Below are 15812 nucleotides of genomic sequence, written 5' to 3' on the forward strand. Positions count from 1 at the left end.
GTGGCAGAAAGGCTGCCTTTTCTCAAGGGATCTGTGCATTGCATCAAATTATATGATCCTGCTGCCTTTTCTACAGCAGGTAATCGCATGTTTTGTGTGTGCTTTGCTTGTTCTTTGTCCCACAGAATGTGTTTCTTCCCAGCCCTTAGCTCTTTCTTTGCTCTGAGTCTTTTGATTTGTTCTTTCTTGTTATCTTCTACTCTTTGTACATGAAGCACAGGCCAGAGGTGCCTGCTACCCCTTTGTCGTCATCTCAGCACGACTGATGATAGCCAGGCTTTGAAACAGAATCAGCTGCAATATGGGGCCTCCCCAGCAGGTCTCCTTGTCCTGCTTCCGTTCCATTTCCATACACACATCCGGAGGAGCCAGTCTGCTCGCAATGCCATGGCGGCAGCTTCAGCCAGCCAGAAGTCATCTGCAGTTTGCCTCCTGTGAAAGAGTCACAGAAGAAAGTTCTTGATTCATTGTCTCATGGGAAATGCTCTGGCTCCAGGCTTCCCTTAGCATTTCCTTGCTTAGACACGAGTTCAGCAAAGCATTTGAGTAGAGTTTGTTGAGCTGCTGACTACAGCTCGCTGCCCACCCCCCACCCCTAACATGACAGAAAATGTCCTTGTGGCACTGATGGTTGTTTCCCAAAGAAGTATCAACTGTACTAAGTGGAGTTGGTTACTTTGATATCCCTTATTCATGGTTGAATACTAAAAATAATTGTTAAAAATAATTCTGGTGGCAGAATTTTTTTTCTTTTCAGTTTTTGCAAACTCTGTCACTTCAGTAGTGGGGAAATATGCATGTACGATGGAGTGAGGGTTCTTTTTTCCCCATTGCTAAAAGAAATGCAATATTTTATAGAGAGAGGAAAACTTTTCATTGCTTTAATTAGTAATTGAAAATTTAAAAAGAAAAGTGCCTATTTTTTATTGTTTCTACCATTTTAGAGGAGATTTTTCCACTTAGCCACCTCTTTGGAGGTGCTGGCAGCTCTGCCTTGGCTTTGGTCCAAAAATGTCTCTGATCTGAAAAACTGTCCTGGAAATGACACTAGAATAGCCTTTCCTGTGAGATTTCTGCTTCCTGCTGGGCTGACAATGCAGCTGGATTCAGTGGGACTTCCCCTGTGGTGAGGGGGGACATGGTGTGGCTGCACAGTAACTGAAGTCTCAGGTTCCTCTGAGCAGAGGAGGAACCTGTGAAGACCACGTTCTACTTTAAAACTTGAGGTTTTCATACTTGAGGGTTTTGCTGGTAGGTATTATTTTAAATCCTTCATGGGTGGAAGGCAGCCTTTAGATTTGTTAGTCTTATGAAAGAAATTTAGTGTTTGGAGTATTGTGCTGGGACCCAATAGAACTACTTTTGGAAAACTAGGAATATAACACCAGCCATCTGGCCACAGCTGGGCAATATTGCTTCACTCCTTTATTCTGTCTTTAATCTGCTGTTGGCTCACCTATGGCATGTAGTACAGCTGGAGGGATGCTGATAGTGTCACTCAGACATTGGGTGCCCTGATGATATTAGGGTGCTTGTCTCAGACATACAGTGAGAGGACAGTTCAGACAGGTTTTTTTATTTTCCTCCTTCCCAACCAAAAGGCTGGAGCCCTGTAGCTCCAGTTGTGCAGAACGGGGTTGGGACTCAGAGAACCAGTTCATCTTAAATTGGCACCAACTGCCATTTGGAGGTTGAAGGTAGTGGTTCCATCATTCAAGGTGTCCCTAAAGGAATCCCTAAAGCCTCTTTCTAAATCCCTGGTGCCTCCTGCCTCTCTTCCTGAGATCTGCTGTCTTGCAGACCTTGCTTTTATGGAATCTGCCAGGCTGAAAGGTGCAGCCTGCTGTTAAGATCACATCTACAGAGGGCTCATGCTAGACTTAAGCCCATATTATGTTTGTTCCTATGTGATGCTTATATTAGTCTTGTACTTTGTCTGGGAATTTGGATTGTGTGTCTTGGCTAGGCTCTGTCATATATGTTTAATCCTAGCTCCTTTGCTCTCCTGCAAGGACTTGCTAGGGAACAGGAAGTAAATGGAGTACCTTGTAGAGATGACTTCAAGGGAAAGCTGACTGCCAGCCAAAAACCCCATCCAGCTACAAAAGCAGCTGTTTCAGCCCAAAGAATCTGTAAGCAGAATTATTTTTTTAGCACCTCATCATACTTCCTGCAGGAGCTTGGGCAATCAGACAGGTTTTCCATCCTGGTAGGCTAGGAAACATGGGGTGCTTATTTAGATAAGTTGGTGAATACTGCTTGGTGATCACAATGCTGAGAGAGCTGCTTGTGGGTGAGGGCAGAGAAAAAATCTTGAGGCGTGAAAAGGGTAACACTTGGGCCAAATCAGTACTGGAGGTTTGAAGTCAAGTTTCAGTCTTTTTCCTGTGCCTGCTAATTCCAAGCCACAACTAGGGCAGGTTTGCTAACTTCTGCAGCTGGATCTGGAAGATATGTGTGTGTGTGTGCGTGCATGCCTCAGGCACAGTAGAAAGCAAGAATTTTCCTAGCCTGTGACACAGCCTACCTGGAGGACTGGCTTTGTCCTAGCTCTGGGGCTGGGGTGGGAAATCCCAGCTGTCCAAGCATCAGTCCTGTCTGGAACCCCTTCTACACTGAGAAGCACGTGGAGTTAAAAAGAATGAGTGTTGTTTGGGAGAACCTAACTGGCACAGGAGAGTAGAGACACCTGCTCCCTATATCTGATATACAGGTCCCACTGTCAGTTCTCTTACAGGAAAAAAATCCTCCAGATCTTGACAACAGACATAAGGAAAGCAGATTTGTGTGATATAACAACAAAGTTAAATGTAGTGGACTGGTTCCCCTTTGCTCTTCATCTCCCTGCTGGCCTGGAGGGGTGAAATTCCTAATCTCAGCACCAAGACATGCCCTCTTTGCCAGGCCTCATCTTGCCCAAGGTGGCTTGTGTTGAGGCTGTGACTGGGAGAATAAAGCCTGGTGGCTATTTTTCTAAGACTAGCAATCTTTTGCTGGTGCCCAAGGATCTGCTGTCGAGCTGCTGCTTCAGGGTGCTGTTTTGGAGCCACAGGGGCCTTCTAGGCAGGTCCTGGCCAGGGCTGTCTGCCCTCCCCTGTCCCAGGTGCTCATGCCCTCATGGAAGGAATGAGTGAACCATGCAGAAAGCAGCTCTGACACAGTTTACAGCCCAGCACGTTAAGGTAATGCTGATTGGTGCTGTTTGGCTGCACCGGCTGCTTCCTCCATTGTGTCGTTACTGTGTGGGGTGACAGCCTGTTCATGATGCTGCTGTTACAAATCTGGTTTCCCGCTGTGATTTTGAACAGCACTGCTGTCCTGGAGACAGTCTGTGGTACCGCAGTTCACAGAGAACTGGGTTCTCCTTTTCTGCCTCTTTATGCCATTACAAGGCCCATGGGACTAACATTCTCAAAATTCTCAATTTACAGTTTGGTCCCAGCTGGCTCTGTTATGCCCTGCATTCAGCCTCCAGAAAGCCTGTGTCATGCGACAAGAGACGTTTTAGCTGGAGAAGTCAGTCACTGTTCAAGCTTGGCCCAGGTCCTTAGGTAAGGGGTAAATTTGCTTTTGTTTTTCAAACACAGCAGTAAGCAATAAGTTCAGGGTTATGGATGGCAGCAGAACCACGTGGTGCAGAGTGGGTGGGGGGTACATGTCCTCACCTCTGCCCAAATATGTCTCCCTTGGGGAATGCTTACAAAATTGTTTCTCTGCAACTTTGATGGCACTTGCTGTCTTCTATTGTAGTCCTTTTTATATTCATAACTTTGACGATGGCAGTAATTCAAGAGTGATACAAGCAGTCAACTGCTACCAGCCTTGCTGGCTGGCTGCTTCAGGCTACCATTTCAGAAAGCTCCAGCAATAGGGTGCTTGGGGAATGTTGCTTGTTCTGACCTGGGGCTTTATTGCTATGAGCAAGCCTTAGTTACAAAACAAATGTTACTTCTAGACCTGACTCTCTGAATTCTGTGGCACCCTTATACATGCAGCAGGATGCAGCATACTTTTTTCTTCCTGCCCCAAACTGTTGGGTATCACTTGCTGTGTCAGCCTAATGCAGGGGTGAGTTTCATTGGGTAAAGTGATGCCTGCATATGGATGAAAAACAGATGAAAGCATAATGTGAGCCAGCAGCTAGAAATTAAAGTTAGATAAATGTAAGCTAGAAATAAGGTATGTGGTTTTAACAGAGACTATTTAACTGTTGGCACCAATTATCAAGAGATACAGTGATGGTTCTGCCTCTTGATGTCTCTGAAGAAACCACGTCTTGCTACCTCAGCCAGAAGAAATTTGGGACATCAGATGAAATTCAGGAATATTTTTATGCAGGAGACCAATATGAACATTCCTGCTGCCCTCTTAAAATCTACAAATCTAAACATAGCTGTTTTAAAGGTACTCAGCACTCTTTAGAATAAGTATTGCTGTTCTGTGACAATTCCTCTTTCCCTCTCCTTATCGCTGTTTTCCTAACATGTTACTCTGAGCTGGTGGATGGTAATCAAACAGGTCATAAGCTGTGTTCATTAAATACCATGGTATGTCTGTATAATGTGGAGTGGTAGTTTATACCCAGATATGAAACAGAGGCTGGTCTATGAAGGGGGTTCATGCTGAGGTCATGGCTTGCTGAGCATTTCTTTTGGTGGCAGTATGGCCAGAAGCTTCTCCTTCCACTTCTGTTCCTTTTCTGCTTTCTTGTTTTTTGTTTTGTGTGTTGGGTTTTTTTTTAGATAAAGCTACCAACACCATCATAGGTCAGGATATGATTTATTTCCAGCTGCAAAGGCTTTTTTCTTGAGTGATTTCTCACTGACTTTCAGTCTTAGCTGTCATCTTAGGGCTGCCTGAATTTGTGTCTTCAAACCAGTCTGGGAATGTAAGAGCTGGGGGATAAGCTGTCTGTTGCTGAAAGAGGCACCCATTGGGAGTTGCTTCACCAGGTGGGAGAGAATGTCATGGCCAGAGATTAACTAGGACTTCAGCCAAGGGCCTGGGCAGTGGTAACCTCAAAACACTCGCTGTCTAGGCCAAGGCTAACTGTGTGAGGGGCACTGATGTTTCTGAAGGAGGTAGGACAGAGATCTAGTGACTGGAAGATCCAAACTTTTTTTTATTTGACCTGAGATTTGGCACATTAGTGGGTTTGAATCCTTGTGATCCTTGAATGGCTTTATGCTATGAAAGGAAGCTTGGGCCTCCTGAAATGCCCTGTGCCACAAACACAGCCTACTGTGGACTATATTAAAACTGGTTTCCTAACTGAGTTTTTGTTTGCTGGATACTTACTAAGTGTGAGAAACTTTCAAAATTAGTCCAAATGCCCAATTGTAGTTTTTAAAATTTGATTTTCTGTGTTGCTAATCCTATTAACTATTTTGAGCTTAGTAAATAAATTCCCCTCCATCTATTTCCTTTGACTTGCTGAATTTAAGGGTGATGTCAGTGTTGTAATCTAATATTAAAGCATCACAGCACTATGGGCGTGTTGATCCTCTCAACAACCAGTGAACTGCTCCAGGCTAACCAGGGGGTAATAAAATATGTCTCCATTTACCTGCATTCATTAATGTGGAAGAAGTATCCTCCCTTACGTGACATTAGCCAGGAAACCTCTCTGATCTGCCCTGAAGGGGTGGGGTCCCTGAAGTCTGTGGATTGTTGGGGACATTATGATGGATGCTTCTGTTAAGCTGTGTTCTGTAAACACACCACCTTCTTCACCCAGTCATTGCCCTGCCAACTCCTCCCCACTCTCCCAAATCTCTGCTGCATTAAAGAAAGTCACAATTGCAAGGTCAAACTTTTAAATTCCTAGGTGCTGTGTATGCATGCTGCTGCTGAGTTGATCAAATGGTATTTGAAAAGTGCTAAGGATCTCTGAGATCAGTACAGCAGATCGTGAGATCAGCTAGACCTATGACACCCTCACAGAGAAATGCAGAAATGTTGGAGGTCAAAGGTTTGAGTAATAGGATGAGGAAGTTACAGCCCCATGTCTGAGTCATGATCTTTCGTTCTGCTCTTCTGAGAAGGGGATCTTTGTGCTTCTAGAATTGCATTAGTTTTGCTTTCCTTGATTTCAAAGGGAGGAAAAGTGGTTGTAAAAGAGGAACGTTTGTCTGTGATTTCTTTCTTTCCTTTCTGTAAAAGCCTTATGAAAGCACGAGTCAAATTCACTTCTGGAGAAACAGGGCTCAGTCAGAGGGAGTGGTTATGGTGCTTTCCCACCCCAACAATGAATTTTGGTCTGATACTGGCAAGTGACCTCTAGCTCCCACCCTGCTGTGGGTGACCTTCCAAGTCCAGACTTGGAAGCTTCCATACAAGGAGCAATGGGAAAGGAGCAAAGCCTGGGATACTTCAGCCTAGAAAAAGGATGATTTTGGGGGGAATGTGACAGAGACCTACAAAATCTGGAGTCACATGAAGAGAGTGGATAGGGACTGAATGTTCCTACCTTTTCCCATGCAAGAACTGGAGGCCAACCAATGTGGGCAGTGGGGTCAGATTTCAAGCAAATTGAAGGAGGGTGGTTCAGGTTTTATCAGGTAGTAGACCTGGTGAACTTCTTGTCAAAGGGTGCTGTGGGTACAAGGTGTAAACTTGTGTACAATAGTGTTGGAAAGCAAGATTTGTTATGGATTACTAAACAGACAAACAATCTAAGGCAAAAAAAAGTATCTTACACTGAAATAATTGAAGGCTAAGTAAATAATTTGGGTTTGGGGAGGGAAGTACCATATTTTTTTTTCCTGTTCTTACTCTTTCCTAGGTGTCAGCTCATAGCTTTTGTTGGAGACAGTAGTGGGCCAGGTGGACCCTTGGCTTGGACTTATATAGCTGATGTAGGAGTTCTGAGGCAGTTAAGCCTGACACTATTGTTATGGGGTGTTTTGTCCCCCAAAAGAAGCATCAGCACAACCAAAGCTTTCTGGAACATCCTGAGGATGGCTGGTCTCCTTAGAATTGGTTTCCAGGCTATTTCTAAATTGCAGTCTCAGTGATTATTTTCTTAATGCCCTCCCTGACCACATGAAAAATAAATGAGAAGGACTTAGCTTGCACAGGGAATTATCCCCTGAAGTATGAGGACTTCAGAGGGAGGAGTAAGGCTGCCATGCACAACAGGGGACAGAAGACAAAGGGGAGGTTTAGGTGAAGGTGCTACTGTGAGACTTCGGAAGATTAACATTTGGCAAGCTGTATTTTCTTGGAAAGTTTCACCTGGCTACAAACTGATAGGTGGTTGGGAGGGCTGGGCAAGAGTCCACACAAACTGGACTGGGCTGGTGTAGGAACTGGTGGTGAAAAAGCAGCTCTGAACTGGAAGGTGTGGGCATGTATTGTTGTTGTTTGCTCTTGAGTGCAACCAACCCAAAGGAGTGATGCTGGCTGTTGGTTTTCTCAGAATGGGAAGCCAGGCTCTCTCCTTTCCAGACGTTGGTATCAGAAGGTCTGACAAGTCCTCAGAGGGATTTTTGAGGGACTGCTTAATGTCATGTCTACATGGACCTTGTGTGAGGGAAATGCATATTCCCAGAACTGTTTTTCTGAAAGCAAAACTGCAGGACCTTTTATTTTTCACTCGTAAAAGACTAACTTCATAAATTTTGTACCTGGCAGAGCCTGCCTTTCTTTTGTGATAGCTGAAGTGCGCTTTTGCAGCCAGTTCTGTGCACACAGGGAATCAGGGAGCAGGTGACTTCAACTTAACCATCCCTCTGAGCTTGAAGAGCAAGCCAAGGCAATACAAAAGGGACCTTCTAAGAGAATTGTGCAGCTGCACAGCCCTTATACTGGCCCCATGATTTGTGTATCTTTTGCCTTCAAAGAAGTGTCAGAGTTAGGGGAAGCTCCCCCAAATGGGATGGCTAAAAAAACTGTATCATCTTCCTGGAAGTACACATGCTTCTTTCTTTATAAGCCATTTGATATATTTTTCCTCTCTCTCTTTCTTCCCCTCCTCCCCTGGCAGCAGGATCTCTGGCCGTTGCATGCTTTTCGTTAAATCTTTCTGAATGTAAGCTTGTATGTTCTGACACAGGGTCAGAGAGTACCATGGCAGGGATAAAACTCAGCAACAAAATGGAAAGTTTTTTCTGGTTTTGATTACTGGACTTCACCAGTTATTGCTGAGTGCGTTCTTGGCTGGGGTCTGAAGACTGAGTTAAATATCACCCGGAAAGGAGCGTTCCGCGATGCTCCTGCAACACTGAACTTCTGAAATATGGGGGGAAGGGATGTGGGTGGGGGGAGTTGTATCTTGGCCAGTTTCCAGCCTCTCTAAGGCTACTGTCACACTTAACCCACACATTCTGTTTTTGCAGTATCCACTGAAAGAGGTTATTTAACTTCCCTTCCTGATACAAACAACTTCCACTGTTGTGTTGTTGGGTTTAGGTTGTTTGTCTCTAATGAAAGCCCCGTGCTTAGCGATGAATTCATGTAACTAATTGCATACTCAGCTTTGCAGCTCTGTTATCTGAACGAATAATCACTTCCTGCATCTTTGTTTGTCTTTGCCTCCATGCTGTTGTAATGATGGTCTGGGAGGTACTGTGCTGCTCCGGCAGCTGCTTTTCTCTGCCCTAAGGCACATCAGCATGTGGGGAGGAAAAGCAGTTCCTGGTTATTGCTGCATCTTATTTCAATGCCTTAAACACAGGCTGCTCTGTAACATGGAATATCATTCCTCTTATTTCTGAGGGGGGAGGACAAGGAGCCTTTATGTCTTTTGTGAAGACTGGAGTTTGCACCTAAGGGGAACAGTGGCAAAATACATCTGTAACCTCTGGGCAAGTGCAGAGAGGTGCAGAGGAGGTGTAAGTCAGGGGGGGCTGATCCCCAGTTACCTGGTGTGAGCATTTGTACTTAGATGGCATGGGATCTGTGGGCATCTGTCTTGGTGGCTGCTGTGATACTGGCCAAAGTTGCAGAGATGAAGTGTCAGGGCCCTGAGCGTACCTAATAGGACTTATTTGCCCTGACAAGCCTGCCATGGGGCCTCCACCCACTCCTCTGCCCATGGGCTCAGGGGCTCCATTTAAGCTCAGTCCATGACTTTCAATTACTCCTGTAAGCTATGGTGAGATGTACCTGTCTCTGACTCCATACAGCCATGCCTGTGCCTGGTTGTGGACCTTAGACTGGGACCCTGACCCATGGGCTGTCTTCCTGGGTCTGCTTGACGTCGGACCTGCCTGGTGAACACTGGACTGTGTCTGACCCTGGTTACTGTCACTGGAGCTGACTCTGACCTGCAGTTTGACTTCCCCGCTTGACCTGCCTTATCATCACGAATGATCTGGATTCTTTGTTGACCCTGGCTGCCATCCCCAGACTTGGCTGCTGATGTCACTTATGTCCTGTGGGATGGGGGCATGGCTGGCAAGCCCTGCCCTGTCACCTGACTTACCCTTCTTGACTCCTCGTCCTGTGGGGAACTGCAGGCCCTTGCTGCTCCTTGACCCTTGAGAGGTTTCTATAAAGGGGTGAGTATTTGGAAAGATCCATCTTGGTGTGAAACAATTCCTCAGCTAGTAGCACAGCAAGATAAGATCACGTGGTTTGGGGGATATCCTGTCTGCCCACTGGGGAAGGTGACACCATGCATCAAAGTTGTGCCTTCCTTCAAATCTCCAGTGTGGTAAATAGGTTCTCACCAGCTTATTAGTTGCAGAATTACTTAGCATTCCAGCAGTGGGATGTGATGTAGATCTTAACCCAGCTGGCTGGCCAGGCAAGAGCTTCTCACCAGCCTCAGGAAAGGATGTTTGGTGATTTGGGGGTTTGTTTCTTGTTTGCTTTCTAAGTTGCTAATACTTGTAGTGTTTTCTGCTGAGTTCAGCAATCTGCCCTGTACTGTGGGGCTTGCCACCTCTCAGGACAAGAAAAGAAACAACTCTTCTGCAGAATCCTTGCTGAACAGGTTCCCTGAAAAATATGAGGAACTCACAATTGCTCGCTCCTTGGAAGAAAAGATCATGACAGATGCATTTACAGAGAAGAAACAATAACAATCAACAATAGACAGGGGGAAATGGCTCCTCTGAGAAGAGGAGCCAGACTAAGGGAAGAAGAATGTTTGGGTTAGATAAGTAAGTTTTATAAGAAGCATGGAGAAAATGCTGAGAAAGCAGATGTGGTAAAGGAGGGACAGGGGCTGAGGAGCAGCCCATGGGGAGAGCGTGTGCCATGTCAAGAGGCCACCTGTGAAGCCAAGCCTCCTCACTGATAAGACTGCTATGTAAACAGAATTGTTGCAGCATTGTCCCCTAAGAGACTAGGCCCAGCTAAGCAAAGCCATGCATTTTGCCCTAGGGCAGCTCTCTCAAGGGAAGGAGCAGAGGTTTCCTTGTGAGAGACACTGCTGGGGTCACCCCACTCACTTGGTGTTCCTGGTGTGTCTCCTGAAGGTCAGGTAAATACACAGAGGCAAGTGTGTGGTAGCTTCTGCCAGCTGTTGCTGTCTCAGGGGGATGGAGACAGCTGTACAGAGGGCACTAACCCTCCCAAAGGGGCCTGCACAGGGCTTGTAGTGCAAGAAACCTCTTCTCACCTGTGATGTGTACCCTTAATTCAGTACTGTTTTGTACTAAGTCCGTCCTGCTCCCGTCTCTTTCCTTGCTAAGCTTGTCTCAAGCTGATGGCAAATAAAACCTATTCTTCCCCTTTTCTGTAAGGCTCCTAACTTCGCCTATGACTGCAGAGAGTGGAGGTTGCAAGCTCTTGCTAACCTTCAGAGATTTATAGCAAAATCCTTCTGCATGCGCTATACTCTTCAGAGTGCAGAATATAAAGGGTGCTCTGGGGATGGTTGAGAGATGTCCATGACCTTTGGAGATCCCCATTTGTTACTGAAGGGTAAAGTGGGCTAACTGTGGTGTCATTGGGAGCCTCTGCTCTCTTGTTTCTTCCCATACGAAGGGATTTGAGTGACCCAGCAGCCTCTGTTTTGCTTCTGTGCTATAGCCCCAGAGGAGCTTTATTAGATATACTACATGCAGCTCACAAGGCACAGGTCCTTGTCAAAGTAATAATTCTCACCATGTTCCTCTGAAGCTTTTCTGACTATTGGAGAGACAAATCAAGGCTGAAGAATCTTATTGTTGCAGAAAATAGGGACAACTGTGGTTTTCCCACACAAAGTCATAGAAGAGTGCTGTTGTGTTTCTTGAGATTTGGACCTGGATTAAACTAGAAATCTGGAACTGGGGACATGTGAATAACTTGAACCAAAGCTGGAGAAAATTTTCCTGCGATCCCTTGTGAAACATAATTCACTTACCCACCTGATGGATGTTGTGTGACCCTTAATTATTGTAAAACCAGAATGTGCTCCTGCTCCTAAACTTAGTGTGCCTTTTTTCTTGCACTTTCTTGAGCAATTTCTTTGGACATCTTAAAACTTTTGGATATTATTACTGTCACTATTCTGCCCAAGTAAAATGTAAAGTAACACAACCCTGCTCTGACTATAAATAAGATCCTAAAACTATCCCTTGCTTATCTAAGTTTGGGCTTCCGATGTGGGGACTGCATTGGAGCTGACCTGGTGTTGGAAAAGTATTTCCAGCTGTTCAAGCACTGCAGAGATCCTCTGTCAAGGGTTGTTCCTACAGCCTAGACTGTCCAGTGTCATCATAAGGGGAAAAGATGGGTTCTTAATATGTGTTTGTTAACTTGCATATGGACTACCAGGTCAAGGTGGGTCCTAAGCTCCCAGTCACCTCTATTGTGATGTGTTAACTTGTATACAGAGATCTTGCATGTACAAGATGTCACCTGCTAACTGAAATCAAGAATATGCGTTTCTGTTCAAATAGTTAACCACCACGCAGACATGATGTTCTCCTTTGCTAGGCTGTCCTGAGCCAGTATAGCAGGTGCTAGCCTATTGAGAAAACTCTGCTCTGAAGTGCATGGTGCTCTAGCTGAATCCATTTCCCCTTGTTCTTCTTTAACATATGAGTGGGGATGTGGTTCCCTTTGAAAATCATGAATCAGCTAAATATACACAGTACTTCTTTGGGGAGAGCTGACTGTAGTAATGGTCTCTTGCTTCCGCTCACATATTTTATTCTATTTTGAGGCAAATATAGATTACCACACAAGAGTTGCATATATTATCATGACTCAAAAATGTCTTTAGGGTACATTTTCTTATGTAATGCTGGTTTGCCATGATTACTTGCACACCAGTTTGCAGATCTTTCCATCCAAAACTGAGATTTGCTTTCAGATTGACCAAAGATCAGCTCCTGAATTCTTCTGTGCTGGGATCTCACAATGAGACAGATACTGCCTTCAGCTCCAGAGAAGAGCTAGATTTTACAGGTGTTGATCTAGAGTAAACGTAACCTCAAGCTGCCCATCACCTGAAATAGCTAGGAGGGATTTCTGCATAATCCTACCTCCCCCATCACTGGAAGATCTGTGGAATGACAATGCTTTCCCTCAAACACGATTCTGTCTTGTGCAAAAGATAGGATTCGGATGTGAAGAGGTTTTACAGAAAATATTCTATTTCCAGCAGGCCTAGTGTTGAAAGACTGCTATTCTTATATTAGACATCCCTTGAGCAGTGGTGTTTACCCTTCAATATATCCACACATTTCATAAATTAAAAGTTAGCTACATGTTCGACTAATTGTTTCTTCAATATACTATTTATGGTGGATGCTTCCTTCCATGCATCATGGATGCATAATAACACATTCATTGGGAGGGAATTTGTGGATTAGAAGCTCTGTAGTGGTCACAAGCAGTTATTTTCTTCTGTATTTGATTCTGCATGATGCTATTAACCTAATACCTGTTCTATTCCTGGGATGATCTATAATCAGAATATGGGGAGTAGGAATCCTCCCTTCTATTGATTTCGTGTGAGCCTCAGCAAACTCTTTGGTCTCCTTTCTTGTAGTAGTGAAGTAGGCTGTTAGTAGAAGTAACTTGCTTCTTGAGTTAGTGTGCATGGCTTGACCTGGAGAATTCTGTGTCCTGAACTTCAGACACCAATCCTTAACTGCAAGCCTGGGTCTGTTATGGAAAACGTTAATGGGTAGCTATCCTCCAAAATGAGCTGCAGAAAGTTATGCATATCTATCCTTTGCAGCTCTTCCTTTTTGAAAAATGTCATCACTGATTAAGGATTGCTCTGAATTGAATTATTTGCCTTAAGATGGGAACCACATTTCCAAATACAGTGAAATGTTGGAGGTTGAAGAAAAAGGTGAGTAGGAAAAGCAATTTTACACCCCTAGAGAAGCTTGACCCCAAAAAAATATAACAGATGTTGCAAAATGCTGTAGCTGAGAAGTGACAATCAGGCTTTTCCAAAGTGTGCTCCAGGTAAGTTTGCTCTCTAGCTGGAAGGTGTAACTGGAGGAATGATTCCAGTCTCTTAACTGAATGAATGCAGTCTTCCTTCCAACATTGCTGACACTGGTGCTTTGCTGCTCCCCTTCCCCTGTTCAGTGCTAGAGGAAGGATGGTGCTGGTGGCCGGTTCTCTTTGCTGTCTGACAGGTGAATTCTGCCAGTACTGCAGAGTGAAATACAGAAGTTAGCTCGGCGTGCACCTGGTTGCTTTACAGGATCCTTGTGTTGGATAGGAATGATCAGCGCTCACTCCAGCCCAGAATGTGTAAGGGTGGTGGCTCCCTCAGAACATCGGTAGGAATAGGCTGTGAGGTAAATACATCGGAGTACGGAAAAAAATTAATCAGGAATAGAATTGACAATGGGAATGAAACTTTAGTCTTCATCATGATGGGATATGAACTCTGAGTTAAAAATCTGCTGCTCCCCAGAAACAGAATGGCTGGTTGATCTGTGTTCTTATCTGAGATATGTTGTTGGCTTTTCCACTGACCTTCTCACTGCTTCTTCAGACAGCTGGATCAGCTTGTCTTCTGCTGGAATGACCTATTACTTATCAGCTCATTATCAAAGGGTTTACAAAAGGCTTATGCCAAAGGCCAAAGGGTCAATATTCAGAAACATCTGTGTTTCTTCCATTATCCCTAGGAGGTGAATCATATGTGGCATTCGGCCCTTGAAGTAACTTGAGCATGTGAGAGGCAAGCATGCCTCATCTGTGAACTTGAGACACAAGTGCAGTGTGTAAATGGCTGTCTGCCATCATTTGACTGATCCTGAGTAGGAAGTTAAGTGTTTGCTTGCTCACAGCTCCCATTTATTCTGCTATCCAACCTCTCTAGTGAACATAAAGCTTGTAGTGGTATTGAGGTGGGAGAAAAGCAGGTGGCTGAGAGGCAGTGAGATCCTGCTTACTGTAGTCTCTACACTCAACTTTCTTACTTCATTATGAAGAAATACTTGAGGAAAAATTCAATGGCTCAGCCTTTCAAGGTGATTTCTGAAGCGCAGAAACAGTCCTGACAAAATGGAAGGCTGAGGCTGGTCAGATATGCAGCAAATGCAACAACAGAACAGCCCAGGTGGAGAGAAGGAGCTATGACTTGTTATCTGAAAGAAGGCAAATATTGGCTAAGGGCTGCTGCTTTGAGATGTTCATCTTCAACCAGAACCAGACATGTGATCAGAAAATTATATTTGTTTCTGTCTTCCTCATCAGTCATTTAATGAAAAATAATTACAATGGATTGATCCTTTTGAATGTTTTGAACTTATCATCCCAAAGCCAAAACCCATCAGGCACACTGATGCTGCTTTTCTCTTGTAAAAAGGTCACATCTGAGCAGACAGTCAGTCATTCAGAGTTGAGTGTTGGCAGAAATACTCACTCACATCCCAAGCAGGGTTTCCTCCTGTGTGGGACAGTCTCATTAATGTTAGGAAGCTTCTGTAATTTTGAACACTTGGAAGCTGAGCAAAATCTTCATTTGATACCTCAGGATGTACTGATTGGTAAGAGATTGTGAAAAAAGGGATGACATACTATGAATTTGACAACCCTAATGGTGTAATTTGCATTTTTTGAAACCTTTGAATTTTGCAGGATAGAATTAAATCTGCAACATTCAATTTTTTTTTTTTCCTAAGAAAGATGATCTTTTATAAACTGGAAACTCTTTCATAGTAATTGATTTCTCTGGTTCCTTCTGGGTGGGGAGGAACTACAGTATCCTGTGATGCTGAACAAGATGTGCTGATAAAGCTATTAATCCTTTATTTCCCTCTGTCCCACAAGAAATTTATACCTGTTGAAGGATTGGGTAGACTATTGAAATGCTCTCTTCGCATTGTGTAAGTCATGGGAGCTATTGAATTGGAAATCAGGTTCCCAAACCATTGCCCACAGGAGGGAGAGATCTTGACTGATTGTTCTTTGTTAAACAAAGAGAAATGTCTTGAAGTTCTGGTGCAGGGGAAAATGAGTAAAGTATCTTGAGGATTACACTTGGTGCTTTTGGTCATGGAGAGGCAACCTCTGTTCTTCAGCAGCCTATAGAGTATTTCCCAATGAAACACTATTGCTGGGGCATGGAAAATGGGCTCAAGAAAAAAAAACAATAGGGATGACATTTATCATTGGCAAGAAACCCTGTTTCTGAGGGTTTATGGGGAAAGACTGTCATCTGGTTATTGTGAAAGAGGAAAGCAGTCTTATCTATGCACCAGCCTTTGAAAACAATGATGCCATGTCAAAATCCACCCGTGTTTGCCCCACATGGATAAAAATCATGACCGGGGAGGCTAATGTTCTCCATCCATCATACTTTGTTTTGCAGGACTTGCCTCTGAAGACAACCAGAGAGGTCTTAATCTCTTTCCAAACTCCGGGAGAGCTCAGAGTTCTGATCTTCTACTCTAGAA

General features: G+C 44.3%; 1 long non-coding RNA gene across 2 annotated transcripts in view; it reads left to right on the plus strand.

The window, feature by feature from the left end:
• Window positions 1-15812, plus strand: part of LOC135313844 (uncharacterized) — a 105962-nt gene that overhangs the window by 20209 nt on the left and 69941 nt on the right. For both annotated transcript variants that reach the window (XR_010373334.1, XR_010373335.1), the window contains exon 5: window positions 3432-3551. This is a non-coding gene — a long non-coding RNA (uncharacterized LOC135313844). The remainder of the gene's footprint in view (window positions 1-3431; window positions 3552-15812) is intronic.

Source organism: Phalacrocorax carbo, chromosome 6 (genome assembly GCF_963921805.1).
Source record: "Phalacrocorax carbo chromosome 6, bPhaCar2.1, whole genome shotgun sequence".
NCBI classification, from domain to species: domain Eukaryota; kingdom Metazoa; phylum Chordata; class Aves; order Suliformes; family Phalacrocoracidae; genus Phalacrocorax; species Phalacrocorax carbo.